The 16,570-nt window shown below is 39.1% G+C and overlaps 1 non-coding gene across 1 annotated transcript; it reads left to right on the top strand.

The window, feature by feature from the left end:
- The first annotated feature begins 15,817 nt into the window (after nt 1-15,817).
- Nucleotides 15,818-16,000, top strand: LOC149303130 (U2 spliceosomal RNA). Its single transcript, XR_016272044.1, has one exon. It is a non-coding gene; the product is annotated as a U2 spliceosomal RNA (small nuclear RNA).
- Nucleotides 16,001-16,570: the final 570 nt, after the last annotated feature.

Below are 16,570 nucleotides of genomic sequence, written 5' to 3' on the forward strand. Positions count from 1 at the left end.
GAAACTCACTGTTTAGTAAATCAACCCCTTACTCATGTAAACTGAGCCCAGGGCTAATCCTTCAGGAGAGGATAAGTGTTTACGTATGTGAGAGGGTGTGACAAACCCTAGTAGTATATTATGCCTGATCTACCATTAGAACAGTGAAATGAGAACTTTAATTGTGGAGTATTACAAAACGTTACAGGTGGCCACCACATGCGTCCTTTGAAAGGATTTAACATCATGTGGCATCCATTCGCATGACTGTATCAATAACATATTTAGCACTATGAAAATCAAAAGATGTAACACAAAGCTTTTTTGGGATGATGCATCTTTATCCCATTTTGTTATTTCATGTGTTTTTACATAAACTCGTACGTATGTGAAATAATCCTATTTTTAAAGTCAAGAAAATTGAACATTGTTACATATTTGCTATTAAAATATTTTCATAATTATAATGTATAGGCTGTTGCAAAATAAGGTTTTATTTAACTTTTTGCAGGTAAATAATGTATTTTGGTTGATTCAGAGATTTAACAAAAATGTACTTCACAAAGTAAACAATGGCATAAAGAGTCAAAATATCCTCATGGTTTAATAAGCATGAAATACTATCCTGAAATGATTAATATTAAAATTATTATTATTATTAATTAAATAATAATAATAATAAATATTATTAATAATAATAAGTATTATTTTTATTATTATTATTATTATCTTTTTGTGACCTTCCCTAAGGAATAGTCTCCATACTTTGCCAATAATGAGAATTTAAAAATAATAATATTTGAAGAATAAAAAGATGTAAAAGACAAGCATGTAAAATTTAACTTTTTGCTACTTTTCTATGGTTGTAAAATAAAAGTTGTCAAAAGTTATCTTGTTAAGAAATGTTAACTCTAATTATGGGATTTGTATTAAGTTATATTCTAAAGGATAAATGTCATGCATTATTTATAAACCTCTTAACCCATTATATTTGTGGCTATGATACTTCTATAAAACATTACACTGTGATCAGTGGATCAGTATGAGTCCATCACAGACATGGCATATAGTAGGCTGTTCTAATGATAAAGGAGTGTGTACCAATATATTGTGATAGTAAGTATCAATTATATGACATAATACACAATATATTCCTCATTTAATCAGAAATGACAAGTCACTTTGAAACATTGTTTATTCCCATACGAAAGCAAGGGGGACATGTAGTCATATTCCAGTAACAGCATATTATTAAATACCTTAAATACTGCCGAGTGTTCTTGTTGCTTTAATTAAAATGTGAAATGTGATACTTTAATTAAAAATGTGAATATTGCAATAATTATTCTTTCAACCATCATAGAGGAAACTCATTGTTTCTCCAAGGCCAGAGAATGAAGTATGATAAGAAATCTCATGCCCGGTAAAATGATTGCTTTCAAAGTATGTCGAGGTCCCTGGATGATCAAAGTCTTTGAACTACAAGTTGGTGAAGCATAAAAACTGATAGCAGATGATTTGCACAGTGGAAAGACATCTGAAAAGTCAATTTGTCAAATTAAGGTTTCTTGGATGTCGCCAGTGTGTTTTATTATTGCTCTTTATTGTTATTGTAATATTGTACAGTAATGACAGAAAATATCATAGTTATGCCTTGCGAGGTAACCAAACCAGAAATCACGATGGCTCTTTCCAACACAAAAGACTACTCAATGTAATAGCACCAGTTATGCAGCTAGCCCATGAGGTAGAGGGCTGAGATCAAAGTAGTTCTACGTGATAGAAAGGAAGATGGAGTCTGAACCAGAGCTGGCCAACATGCAATACCTAGGTTTAAGTCAAGGAAAACAAATCTAGGAAAACAAGCCAAGGTTTAGTAGCCAAAATCAGGACACCAGATCAGCTAGAAGGAAGAGAGGTTCTCGACATCAGGACCAGTACACTGAGAACTGTGAAGTAACAGCACACCCTGAGACACTCATGGAATGGGTATTGGTGGAATAGAGGCACATCAATATGTAAGGATTTACCACCTAGGACCCATTTGGATACCCCTCTGAGAAAAAAGACTGAATAAAGTCATAATTTAAAGTCAAAATATTGGACTATGAAGCTATCATCCCAGTAAGCTGGCACACAAAGGAATGCAATAAGCATGCATGCAGGAACTGTGAAGTGGTTGCTCATGAAAAATCTTGAGATAATGATAATGACTGCTCATTTGTTTTCATACTGATGTGTTTTCATGACGAATTTTTCAGAATCTGCCAATATGAGAATCTTCGTTCACTGGTTCGCCGCTGCGGGCCGCCATTTTAACTATACTAAAAGGAGGAGAATCTTGCCATTTTAAATCAACTTCTTCTACAAATTCATTTCTTGTTTCCATGGCAATCAGATAGACAAATGGGATTTCCAAAAACAAAAATGTCGAATGAGTTTTGTCCGAACAGAAGACGGAGATGGATGAATTTTGTCGAAGAAAATGTTTTCCTTGAAAATAAACACGAAAATGAACACAAACTTTCCCCCGCCGCCCCAATTCTAATGATGAAATGGAACAAGTGGGACATCTAAATCTCTTGCAACTGAAATATAGCTGGGTTTTAGATGGATGTTCTAAAAATGACGAACTTGTGGTCTCCTAGGGTGATCACAAAGATCAACAAAGAACATAATGGAACATATCCCAGGGATCCTTGAAGAGATTTGTAAAAATGTGATACAGCCCTAAAAAACAAGCCGCAAATATGCTTCTATAAAAACTAATAATGATAGAAAGTCTTAGTTTAAACAAAATGCCAGAAACTGTAGCCACCAGGTGAAATGTTCCAATTTCTTGATGTGGATATGAGTATGAGGCTCTCAGGCATTCTGTGAGCAAATGAGGAACCATATCATAGTGCAACCTTGTCTACTGTATAAACACATACACTTGATAATAAATTAGTAAATTTACTTGTGCTTAGTGCTGGATTGTCAAACCTGTACCTAATTTTCATCAGAGAAAGTTTTCACAAAGGTAACATAAGAAAGTATAAATGGCAAAAAGTGAAAAACAGCCTGGTCTTTAATGGGTTAAGGGAGACCTCATTTAAAAACATGAATGTATTCTAAGCAGCTGTGTAGTTACAACCACCATCCGCAGTGCATCATAGATGAGGAGGCTATGCTACATCTGCATACTCTGGATGTATCCTTTTGCAGAGACTTTTTTGAAACCCTGGAAGACAATCAGAATCTAGTCTTAAAGTACCAAGTTTATCAAAGATGTAATAAAAGTTCTAAAGTTTAACTTGAGAATTATCAATCCCAAGGCAATATCTGGCAGGACGCTAGATGAGATCAACTGACACTCTGTTTGAGGACTGAACTAGGATAAGATTAAAGCTGTTTTAGCAAATAAGAATTTGGTAGGAAACATACTAAACGTACCAAACCATGGCACTATATATATATATATATATATATATATATATATATATATATATATATAGTAGTAGAAGTATTATTAAACACTCATCTACAGATACCAGACAGCTTGTTTTTCCCTCAGAAATCTCATGGATCTGTCACAACCACAAGTGATTCTGGGTAGTCACATGCAAAATAAGGTTAACAATTATCACCTTTGACTCTATATCCACTTTATACATGGATCCCTTGAAAGTAATTGCCCCGCAGTAGAAGACGGGCTTTAAACAAAACTCGGGTAAGAGGTGCAATAGCCAGATCACCACTCATGGACAGCTTTTTTTTTTTCCCAAGGCCCAGGGGTCCCCTTGAGCTTCTGTGGGGGACTGCCCAGATCCTGCCAGAAAACCAAGACCCAGCAGTTCCCCCTTGAACTTCTGTGAGGGACCATCCAGATCCTACCAGAAGGCCAGAGACCAGCAGTCCCCCTTGAACTCCTGTGGGGGCTTGCCAGGATCCTGCCAGAAAGCCAAGGCCTAGCGGTTCACCTACTGTGGAGGACTGCCAACATCCTGCCAGAAAACCAGCAGTCCCCCTTGAACTTCTGTGAGAGACCACCTGAATCCTGCCAGAAGGCCAGAGTCCAACAACTTTTTTTGAGCTATGCAGACTTCAAATCTAAAAGGCCTGATTTTTTTTACTTTGTCAAATAACAACAAAGCCTTAGGGGGACTTATCAGCAAAAAGTTATAATACTGGCTTAATAGTTGAGGCTTGAGGTAGCCAAGAAATACCATTACATAAGTTATGGTGGGTAAAGGTGATGGAAAACCCTTGCACTTAAATTTAAGGGTTAGTAGAAGTGTTTTTAAACACTCATCTACAGACACCAGACAAGCCAGAAGGCTTGTTTTCCCTCAGAAATCTCATGGATCTGTCACAAGCACAAGGGGTTCTGGGTAGGTGCATGCAAATAAGGTTAACAATTATCACCTTTGCTCTATATCCACTTTATACAGCAGGCGATTACTTTCAAGGGATCCATGTATAAAGTGGACATAGAGGCAAAGGTGATAATTGTTAATCTTATTTGCATATGCCTACCCAGAATCCCTTGTGGTTGTGGCAGCACCATGAGATTTCTGAGGGAAAAACAAGCCTTCTGGCTTGTCTGGTGTCTGTAGATGAATGTTTAATAATACTTTTACTACCCCTTAAATTTTAGTGGAAGGGTTTTTCATCACCTTTACCCACCATAACTTATGTAATGGTATTTCGTGGCTACCCCGAGCCTCAAGCATTACTCCAGCATCACAACCTCATGCTTATGAGTCACAATAAGTGTGAAGCAGCTGTACTTCTCAGGAGCCCTTCTTGCAGGAGATGCTTACCAGGGTTTGCCCTTCGTAATGTACCGTATTTGCTTGATTATAAGATGACCCTGATTATAAGACAATCCCCCAAATATGAATATTAATTTAGGAAAAAAAGAAAAAGCCTATATGCCACTCTGGCATTAAGGGGGTTAAAAGGCATATTATGGGACAGAGTGGCATATAGGGAGGTGTAAGGCATTTCAGGAGGCAGAGTGGCGTATAGAGAGTTAAAAAGGCATTTCTGGAGGCAAAGTGGCATTAAGGGGGTTAAAAGGCATTTCATAGAGCACTCTGCCTCCAGAAATGCCTTATGCCCCTCATTTAACACTCCAACGCCCCCCCCCCCAAACTTACCGGTGCTTCTGACTTCCCTGTCATGTAGCCGGGGCAGCGTGTAGATCCCACGCACTTACGCTGCAGCAGGAAGGAGGCGTGGCTAGCAGCGGGGGTTGTCTGCGTCCATCACGCAGACCTTCCCCGACTGTCAGAGATCAGAGTTCCCTGTACCGGTGCGGCACCTGCAGCTGCGGGGGATCTGGATCTTAGTCGTCTCATAGTCAGACCTATTTGAGGTCTGGTTATAAGACAACCCCGATTATAAGACGAGGGGTATTTTTCAGAGCATTTGCTCTGAAAAAAACCTTGTCTTATAATCGAGCAAATACGGTATATTGAAATTCCCAACTCTCCTGGAAACCCCAACATCTAATTTCACTTTGAATATATACATTTAGTGGCCACCACATGTGAGATCTGAGATGGGTAGAGTCCATTCTAAAACTCATATTTATATTCTGCATTTCATTAGAAGTAATATAAAGAAAATGTATTCAGTTATCCAAGACAGTTAGAGAGACCCTCATATGATAAAGCAGCCTTTAGAAGGCCCTTATATACTTAGTATATATTTGAAAAGTTTCTTTCTCTTTAACTATATACGCAATTTACTCTTTTTGGTCTTATTTTCTGTTTCACTTATGTAACTAGCGAGGTGTTTCTTTAGCATTCTGTATTATTTATAACATATATGTGTCTCCTCACATTGGATTATTTGCTTAGCTTCCATCTGCTGATCCTGATATAAGCCTGCCTTGTTTTTGGTATTATTTCAGCCCTGTCTGTTTAGCCTTGCCAATACCTGATACCGGCTTTGAAGTTTCTTTCCTTCCTCTTCTGTTCTTAATTAAATATTTCATATTTTCACAGCTCTCGGTCTTCATTTAGATCATAGGCTTCCATCCTGTCAGCAAAAATATAAAGCTGGAGTTGGAAGGATAAAATATATTGCATTTATGCGTCAGCAAAAGATCATATGGTGATGTATTTCTAAGAAAATTTGCACATCCTCGCCTGAAAATTGCAAAATGTTGTGCAACATCAACCCCTCCCAACAATACTTTAAAAAATAAAATAAAAATACATTTAAAAAACGTAGCAAGAATTCAGTGCATACCCAGCGAATACCATTCAAAAAACACCTAAGGCATAAATATTGGGCCACACTATATGGTATTGCTTAGCCCGCCACTACATCAAAGTACCCCAAGTTTGGCGAGTCCTTTCTAATTTTTCATGACTTTATTGCTTACCAAGGAGCTGAATAAGTGGGACTGCACTGCATTTTAATTCAAACGAGACTAAGCCTTGTCACCCCCTCCCCTTATCCCAATCTTAGTGGGATGCTGGAGTAAGTTAAATGCCCTTTGGGGGCATCTGTGTAGAATGGTCATGCAGGTGTTTATATATTCCATGGACCCCATTCAAGTCAGTAGGCATTTAGATCTACAATAAAACTATAATTTCAACAAAATCACACAAATAGGAATCAGTAGCCCCCTGATGACATACGTATGGCCAACAGCTGGATATGCATGGCAGCGACACTGCAGCATAAAATCTGCTGCTGGAGTGGCTGATCGCATGAGTATCGAGCGCCGCCCGTTAGTGGCCCACTAGGCATTTGCCTAGTCTATCAGATGGCCAGTCTGTGCCTGTTATTCACTAAGAAGTCGAGAGACCATGCACGTATTCACTAAAATGCAAGTTGTTTGTGAGTACAAACATGAGTTGGCTTTATTGAGTTTATGAGCTGCTCTTGTAGCCAACTTGTATCTGTTTACTGCTGGAAACTCACATTTTTGTTTTAGACTACAGTACATAGTATTTCTAGACTGCTTCAAGACTTACCTCTTTAAGTGGTAATTCCAAAATATGCTTGGACAACTGTGAGCATTTTGCTTTCTTTAATTTGTTCTAAAAAGTTAATACTAATTCTTAAAACCTCTTTTTTTTTGTTTTTTTATAGATACCCCACATGAAGTGAGTAGACATAATGTCAGGCGTCATGAACACAGAGAAATCTTTAAATTGCACAGTAGATATAATTACTACTGCTATGAATTTGTGCTTGACCATACCAAAAACAACATTATTATGATAATATTATGAAACACACAGCTAAATAAAGCAGGAACCAAAAAAAAAAACATTAAACAAATAATTATGTAATTAAAACTTCTTAGATAAACATACAACATATTCTAAGTCTGTGGTCTCTATAAAATGTATCTTCTTCGTTAATTTGAAAAAGGATATTTTTCATTATTATTACACCACACACACACACACACATATATATATATATATAATTATTATATTTTATATACATTTATTAACATTGAGAACGCTTTGTTGGCCCATGGTTCTTGTTCAGTTAAGTAAACATTAATAGAATTTACACTAGACATAGTCTGGTATGTTTCAAGGAAGCACACAATTCTTTCTTTAAACTGCCTTTTACCGGATGACAACCTTTACCTCCGAGAAAACTTTTGATTTGGAACCAATGATGATTTTCATACCTTCATCAATCATTTTCAATGAATAGTATGGAACTATAGTGAAATTGAACTAAATTACATCACAGCATCTCAGAGATAAATGTAACAGACCAGCTATGGAAATTAAGAAATGATACCGTGAAAGGTGTGTATGTAATTAACTGTTTATTATTTGAAACTTATCAATTATAACATGTCGATAAAATATGTGTTTGTGTCTATTTGAGGAATCACAGGACAGAGCTTTTAAAAACATTGTGCAATCCAATGGCAAATATCATCAAGGGAATGCTCATGAAATTTTTTTTTTACTAGAACCAGATTAAAAAAGGATTTTAAATATTATAAGTCCTCCCGGCACTATAGCAAAACCAATATGAACTCCCTGGGGCCATCCCATGGGGAGTCCTGCATGTAGCTGTCCGGCTAGTGCCACTCAAGTTGCCATACCTCAGATGGCCAACTCCCGCACTGACGCCTGACCCCGAGGGACCTCCTGCTATACCCAGAACACAAAAGAACAAGGGAGGGTTCACTTCTGTATAACTTTCTAAAACTGAAAGGACATTCCCCCTGTGCAGAATGAAATACCCCTTGGGAGGGGGTAACAGAAAACATTAACATAATCCTTATCAGAGGGTCGCTATTGGGCTACCACCTAAAAGGATACAATGGGCAATTTACAGCCAGCCCAGTCATGCTGGCCCTGCGTGTGTGTCCCCTTTAGGCCAATACTATATTCTGCATATAGGACTCATATTCCAGTATTTTGGTTACAGACCCTAACACTATTCCCCCTCTCCAATTTTGTTTATCTCTCCCTTTGTTCTTTCTTACTATCATGTCTCCCCATTCACACCATCATCTTATCTTTTTTTCTTCTCGTTTTCTGTCTTCTCGATTGTTCCTACAGACTTCTGTTTCAGGGCTCCTTCGTTTTCGTTTTTGAGACATTACTCAGCAAGTAAATATAATAAATTTGCATGTTTCTAAATATATTTAGATCTAAGAAATTAGTATTAAAAATACATTACTGACAGATGTTTTTATAAGTAATGCCAGACTACAAAATATGGTAACAAAACATTTTTGGGGACGGCAGAATATTTCATGAAATTATATCATGCTGGCCAAATGCTTTTCAGCAATGGGAACCACTGCCAACTACTATAAATGGTATGGCAAAATAAGATATTTCAATTTATAGCCTAAAAACAACATACAGTCAGAAGGATTTTTTAAGACTTAAATCTACAGGGTATATTTAAACCCACACTGAACAAAGTTATTCTTTATGTAATATTTAGTAGTATTTTGTCTAGATTTACTATTAATTTGTTCTGTTCCTCTCAGATTTATAACTTAGTTACTTGAAAATTAATCAATAGCATAGTCACCATAATACACCGCTTTATTGATGAGTCCTGTATACCATATTGGCCTGAATATAAGCCATTGACTTGGGCATTGCCCAATCACTCCAAGTGTACCTAGATCTACAGTGGGATGGTGACTCAGGACACCCCCATCCCATTCCCCAATATATACTTAAATAAATCATAGACTCTGTTGGCTTTAATTTGGCACAAATACATATCCTTATGAGCAATTTTGTAACATCCTGTGAACATACATTCGGAAAACTGTTGCATATTTCTACATAAAATTAACATTTACAACCGCCAGCCGCAACAACACCAAGCAACACAGAGGTCCCCAACTAAGAAACCCAGAAAGTCTATATATTTTAGGCAAAGTGATGATTGTCAACGTCAGTCAATGAAATGAAGGAGATTTACCGGAGGCTCTTTTGTGCAGGGGTGGACTGGGCCAAGGGAAAAGGGAGAAAAGTGTCCTCCCAGGCCGGGCATACTGCTGAGCCTGTGGGCCACTGCCTCACTCCACTGATCAGTGCTCTCTCACTCAGTGCTCCCTCAGTCTCATTACGTTCAGACACAGGCAGAATGTGAGGACTATGAGGGAGCAACTTTTGGCCAGCTCTTTTTGTTTCAGTTCGTTGAGGTTTGTGGGCATTTGTTTATGCAGAACTCTCTTAAGGTCCCACCACAGCATTTCAATTAGGTTGAGGTTAGGACTTTGACTGGGCCATTGCAACACCTTGATTATTTTCTTTTTCAGCCACTTTGTTGTAGATTTTCTGGTGTGCTTGGGATCATTGTCGTGTTGCTTGACCCAATTTTGACCAAGCTTTACCTGTTGGACAGATGGCCTCACATTAGAATACTTTGGTATACAGAGGAGTTCATAGCCTACTCAATGACTGCAAGGTTCCCAGATTCTGTGGCGGCAAAACAAGCCCAAATCATGACCTCTCCACCTCCGTGCTTGATAGTTGGTAAGAGTTGTTTGTGCTGATATGCTATGTTTGGTTTTTGCCAAGCATGGCACTGTGCATTATGGCCAAACATTTCCACTTTGGCTTGTCTGTCCAAAGGACATTGTTCTAGAAGGCTTGTTCAGATGCAACATTGCAAACCTGCTGCTATTGTCAGTGTTTCACCCTGCCTGCCTGGACCCTGTCTATTTTATACATAGTCCTGTCTACCTGCAGCCACTAGTGGAACAATCATTTCTAATTATTTTGGACAGCTGAGCCACGTGGCTTCCTGGCTCTGTGTTGTTCCAGCAGTGTTTTGTTGAATTCTACCCATTTTCACCTAGCTTGTCCTGACCTTGCTCTTGTCTTCTGATTTGGCTCTTGTTCCTGTGATGTTCTGGTTCTGACCTGGCTTGGCTGACCACATGTGCCCTGCCTGAGGGTCCCCTGCTGTGTGCATCTGCCTGTTAACTAGTCCTGTGTTATCGGTTCTGCCTGCGCACTCCAATATAGACTGTTACCTATATATATCCAGCCTTGTGTATTTATTTGCCTGCCTGTACCTAGCTTCTAGTGATGATGCATTGTGGGGTACAGACAGAGCCCCTGGTATCCCCTGCAACTGGGTTCCTCTTAGACCTACTTGCACGAGTCCTGACAGCCATGTTCTTTCTCCTGGCAACCCTTCCAAACAAACCATACTTGTTCAGTCTTTTTCTAATTGTACTGTCATGAACTTTAACATGCTATCGGGGGCCTGAAGAGTCTGAGATGTAACTCATGTGTTTTAGTGGGGTTTTTGCAATTTCTCTGAGCATCTGACTTCCGGTGAATTTTCTGGGACCTCCACTCCTGGGAAGACTGCCAATTAATATTTTCCACTTTTGAATGTAGAATGATGGACTTTTTGGATACGGTCTTATAACCCTTCACAGATTGATGCGCATCAACAATTGCTTTTTAAGATCATTGCTGATGTCTTTCCTTCTTGACATTGTGTTAACACATACCTGAATGCTCCAGACCAGCAAACTGCTAAACATTCTTCTTTTATAGAGGTGGTCACGCTTGTTGATGCTACTTAGCATCTTAATTCCTATGGAAGCAGTAAGGGTGTACTTAGTTCTTCACACATTGCTTCTCCATTTTGGCTTTATTTTTGTTGAATAAATCATTATACAGTGTAATATGTCATATGTTGTTGTTCATCTACCACACTACCTTTCACCCTTTCTCTGTGCCTTATACTTCTCACCCTATTCCCTCAAGATTGTAAGCTTGCGAGCAGGGCTCTCTCCACCTAATGTATCAGTTTGTCTTAGTCTGTCAATTCACGTTCGTGGTAGTACTGATGGGTCCGTGGTTAAACTAGGATAAAAATAGGTCATGGTTTTCAATGAAATCTCCAACAATCCATCAACCAACCAATAAATTCATTGATCAGGACACTGTATGAAAACACTGTCCATTGGGTTTATCCATTCATCTTTAATTTCACTAATTCCGTAATACTGGAAATTATGTTGGTCCATGGGAATTGAATCAGCCATCCTAATATCCAACATAAATAACAAGAAGTGAAATAAACCGAACTGGTATGTATTGAAATGGTAAATGAGTCAGTCTGCAATGCTTAAAGAGGCAGTGGGAGAGATTTTTAGGTGTTCTTGGGACGTCTTGTACTTCTTTTTATTTCTTCTTTCAAGTTGGCAGTATGCCTCATTGTGAAATCATTGCTTTCTTTATGAGAAATATTTATGAGCGACCACTTTCTCTTGGGCTTCGCCGATGAAGATAGTGATTTTGTAATGTTTGCTTATGAACTCAGCATGGACAGCTGTCTGCAACTTTGAAACCAAGTTTTCCGACTATTCTGGGTCAAAATGGACTGATATAAGCATTAATCATAGTTTGTGTTTTAGTGAACCTAAAACTATGTAATGGAATTGTGACAAATTCAAATCAAATGACCAACATTTTTGTTATAGTGGGCATATTTGGAATAGGGTTACCATACCATTTATTTCCAGGATGCATATAAATTTCTACCCTGCAATATGAGGGCTGTATAAATTCACAGAAGGAAACCAATTACCCAATTAAAAGATTGATCTTATTTACTTTCCATAACTGAATTGTAAATACATTTTCTGCTATTTCCATACACAATATTCTTCTAGGGCTGTAGAACATGACCTGTACACTGTATATGTATTTTAATCCACAATTAAAATCAAATGAATCAGTAGTTAAATGAACAGATAAAGGGGACACTTCTGTAAAAAAAAAATAGCAGCCAGGAACAGAATGTATCCTCCATGTAGCATAGGCACATGTATTAATATGCTGATACTTATTTTTGTTTCTATTATTTTTTAGATTTTTTGGATGAAAATCATTGTCCATTCCTTGCACTCAAAGGGTTCAAAACCCAATTTACAGTCTCAGGGCCATCCAAGTGATAATCTACTAAACAGTAGATTCTCCTTCTTGGCCTAAGAGAATGTTTATCATAGACAGAGATTTTCTTTCACCTAATGGCATCCCAGGCTTTGACTCCCCCACCCAATGTTTTTCCCAAAGCATATGTATTTAGGTTTCAGTAGGTAGATCTACCCCATAGTAAAATAGCCCAGGGGCTCTCACCACTTCAAACCTGTGGTCGTTGGAAGAAAAGGCCACAGCCAAGCACCCTTATGTTTCAGGTGCCCCAGACTCTGATCACAGAAATACTTGCTTGAATTTAGGTGACTTAAATTACAGCAGCTTTACCTTGAAATAAAAACCCTTTGGTTGTCGCAATGACCAAGTCCTTACAACCACCCACACCCATCTTATTTGCTGTTAAGGGGTTAATATTTGCCCACTATTCAGCATAGCCGAAGTATAGCCAGTGTTCCAGCTTCTACACACTCACGATGACAGATATGCAGCAATATATATCGGTATGACTGATATAATAAGATATTTCTTCAAACATCTGGAAGTATGTAATAGAAACATATCTTTGAAAAATTATTCATAGCCAGTGGGTCAGTGTATTATTATTTCTGCAGATTTTTGATGGGAATATCAGGAAACCTTGTCATTATATTTTGCTTCCTGTTTATGTATGCATGAGTCATTCTTTAAGTTTGCATGTGTGCTGGATCTTGAATCCCATGGATAATATGTTTGCAAAGTGATATAGCCAGTTTTATGGCATTGATGATGACAATTCCAGGTATGTATGAAACTACAGAGAATAGTTGATTCATGTAAGTAAAATTAAATTTCTATGTATTTTCCAAAGATGCCTATTGCAAATATTAACAGGGACACCTATTCCCACTTTAAATGGTTGCGTGCAATATTGGGTCTAGCACCTTTAATTCTGTTATAGGAGAAATCAGTGATCCCTAATGTGATATACCTGAATGCAGGTGACAGTTCATGGTTCTTAAGGATATTATATATATATATATATATATATATATATATATATATATATATATATATACGTAAGACTTCCATATTCTGCTGGATGATGACTCTCCGCAGCCCCTGGAAGCACACATACATATACAAACACATACATACACTCATAGATCTCCTAACGTATCAAGCACATGGCAGCTGTGTGTGAGCAGGAGAGCATCCATCTCCTGGGTAGAGTAGCTTGCCCCCTGCTCCTTAATCATGTCTTCTTCTGAAGACTATAAAGAGTAGGAGTGGGGAAAGGCATCATGACCGCAGGTCCTTGCCAGGTCAGACTGGCTGCTATGGTGGCAAGTGTAATAATGTTACAACATGGGGTATTAAGTAGGGTCTAGTATGTTGGACCTAACTCTCTTGCTGAAATCAACATAGGGAGCAGCATTCTTGCTTCCTGCTTGCCTCTACCTGCCCTTTTTTCTGTGTTGTTCGTGTATGTTGCCTGTTGCCTAGATGGTCTTTGTCTTCTATGTGCAGCCACAGCAGGAATTCTCAGTCTTCTCGTTGGTAAGATGGATCGGTACACACTCCAAAGAGGCAAGCGGCACTCAAAATCTCTTTTATTATCAATTGAATATACAAAAGGACACAGAGCCGGACACGTCATGTTAATAAAGGTGTGGTTGACCATTACCCTCAACTCTAGTGTTGTGTCATTTATTGGGTCCAGTCTTAGGACGTTGCCAGGTTTGTACATGTCCATCATAAAGGTATTCTTATTAAAATCGTAGGTGGCGGCACCAGTTTAAAACATGGGATGCAGCGACAAGATGGCAGTTCCCACAAGAGAAAATAGCTGGGATAATTTTTGTTTTAATACTTAAGTGAAAAGAAATAGAAAACATGAATAGTATTCTGAAAACAATATATTTAAGGGGTAGTAGAAGTATTATGAAACACTCATCTACAGACACCAAACAAGCCAGAAATCTCACGGTGCTGCCACAACCACAAGAGATTCTGGGTAGGCATATTCAAATAAGGTTAACAATTATCACCTTTGCCTCTATATCCACTTTATACACGGATCCCTTGAAAGTAACTGCCCGCTGTACAAGACAGCCTTTAGACAAAACTCAGGTAAGAGGTACAATAGCCAGATCACCACCCACGGACAGCTTTTTTTGTTTTTTTTTCTTTTTCTGTGGGTACCGCCCAGATCCTGCCAGAAGGCCAGAGCCAAGCAGCTCCCCTTGAATGCCAGCAGAGGGGTGCCCAGACCCCACCAGAAGGCCAGAGCCCAGCAACCCCCCTTGAGCTTCTGTGGGGGACAGCACATATCCTGCCAGAAAAACAGAGCCCAGCAGTTCCCCCTTGAAATGTGCAGACTTCAGATGCAAAAGTCCCAATATTTTATTTTGTCAAATATTGAGGAAAGCCTGGCTGTTTCATCTTTAACAGGACTTGTCAGCATGAGGTTGTGACTCTGGCTTAATAGTTGAGGGTTGGGGTAGCCAAGAAATACCTTTACATAAGTTATGGTGGGTAAAAGTGATGGAAACCCTTCCACTTAAATTTAAGGCGGTAGTAGAAGCGTTATTAAACACTCATCTACAGACACCAGACAAACCAGAAGGCTTGTTTATCCCTCAGAAATCTCATGGTGCTGCCACAACCACAAGGGATTCTGGGTAGGCACATGCAAATAAAGTCAACAATTATCACCTTTTGCCTCTATATCCACTTTATACATGGATCCCTTGAAAGCAATTGCCCGCTGTACAAAAGAGCCTTTAGACAAAACTCGGGTTAGAGGTGCAATAGCCAGATCACCACTCATGGACAGCTGTTTCGTCCTTAATGGGACTCATCAGCATGAGGTTGTGATATTAGCTTAATAGTTGAGGGCTGGGTAGCCAAGAAATATCATTACATAACATACCCATGTTGGGTAAAGGTGATGGAAACCCTACTACCCCTTAAATTAAAGGGGTATGTAGAAGTATTATTAAACACTCATCTATAGACACCAGACAAGCCAGAAGGTTTGTTTTTCCCTCAGAAATCTCATGGTGCAGCCAAAACCACAAGGGATTCTGGGTAGGCACATGCAAATAAGGTTAACAATTATCACCTTTTGCCTCTATATCCACTTTATAGTGGTGGTCTGGCTATTGCACCTCTTCCCGAGTTTTGTCTAAAGGCTGTCCTTTCAAGGGATCCATATATAAAGTGGATATAGAGGCAAAAGGTGATAATTGTTAACCTTATTTGCATGTGCCTACCCAGAATCCCTTGTGGTTGTGGCAGCACCGCCTATTGGAATCAGGGTGTCTGAAAACCCAAACTCCATAATTAAGAGGGGTGTCCATATACTTTTGGTCATGAAGTGTAAATATTACATACACAGGATGGTTTTTTTATTTTATTTATTTATATTTAAAGTAGGGTGACCAATCGCTTCTCGGCCTTTTGGCTAAGATCAAGTGTAGTTCCTCTTTGAGAAGTGGGGGGACTATGCTGATCCTCTGGCCTTAGGGTTCGGGATAGCAGATGGAGCCTGAGGTGAAATTGCCCTGGCAGAAATGCTGGAGTCACCGTGTGTGGTATTGCACGCCACTGCACACGGTGAGCGCACGTTTCCACTGGCAGCCTATCAGCACTACCTTCTGGTCCTGGGGTTAAGTTCTTATTTTTGAATCTGGCAGGCCAGCATGGTCTACCCCTAAATTATTTTCTTTATTTATATAATACACTTCGTTTTCACGAGTGCCAATTAATTTGCCCCCCTTTTGAATTCACGGTTGCTAAATTCACGGCTTGGCCCTCACGATTCTATGGCACACGATTTTGATCCCACGTTTTTGGACACTGTTTTCTTTTTAAGAGGCAGTGAAGCCTGGACTTTGCTGGAGGAGGATTGGGAGCCTTCTGGCCCCTTCCTCTCTCTACAAACCCAGCAAGGAGTCTCACTTTTCGGGGTGAGACTCAAGATCCGACCCTCCCATGGGGGGGGTTGGAATTTGTCCGAGTTCTCCGTGAGGGAACTCGGAATCGTAGTCTGGCTTCTGTTGCCTTGTGCACAGAATGCGGCACCAAAGGAGCACGCACCTCGGGCTTCCAAAAAAGAAAAGAAAAAAATCGTGCAGCCAAAACCACAAGAGATTTCTACCCCTTAAATTTAAGTGGAAGAGTTTCCATCACCTTTA

Source organism: Sceloporus occidentalis, unplaced genomic scaffold (genome assembly GCF_023333645.1).
Source record: "Sceloporus occidentalis isolate IW3139 unplaced genomic scaffold, rSceOcc1.0.p SCAF_15, whole genome shotgun sequence".
Lineage (NCBI taxonomy): Eukaryota > Metazoa > Chordata > Lepidosauria > Squamata > Phrynosomatidae > Sceloporus > Sceloporus occidentalis.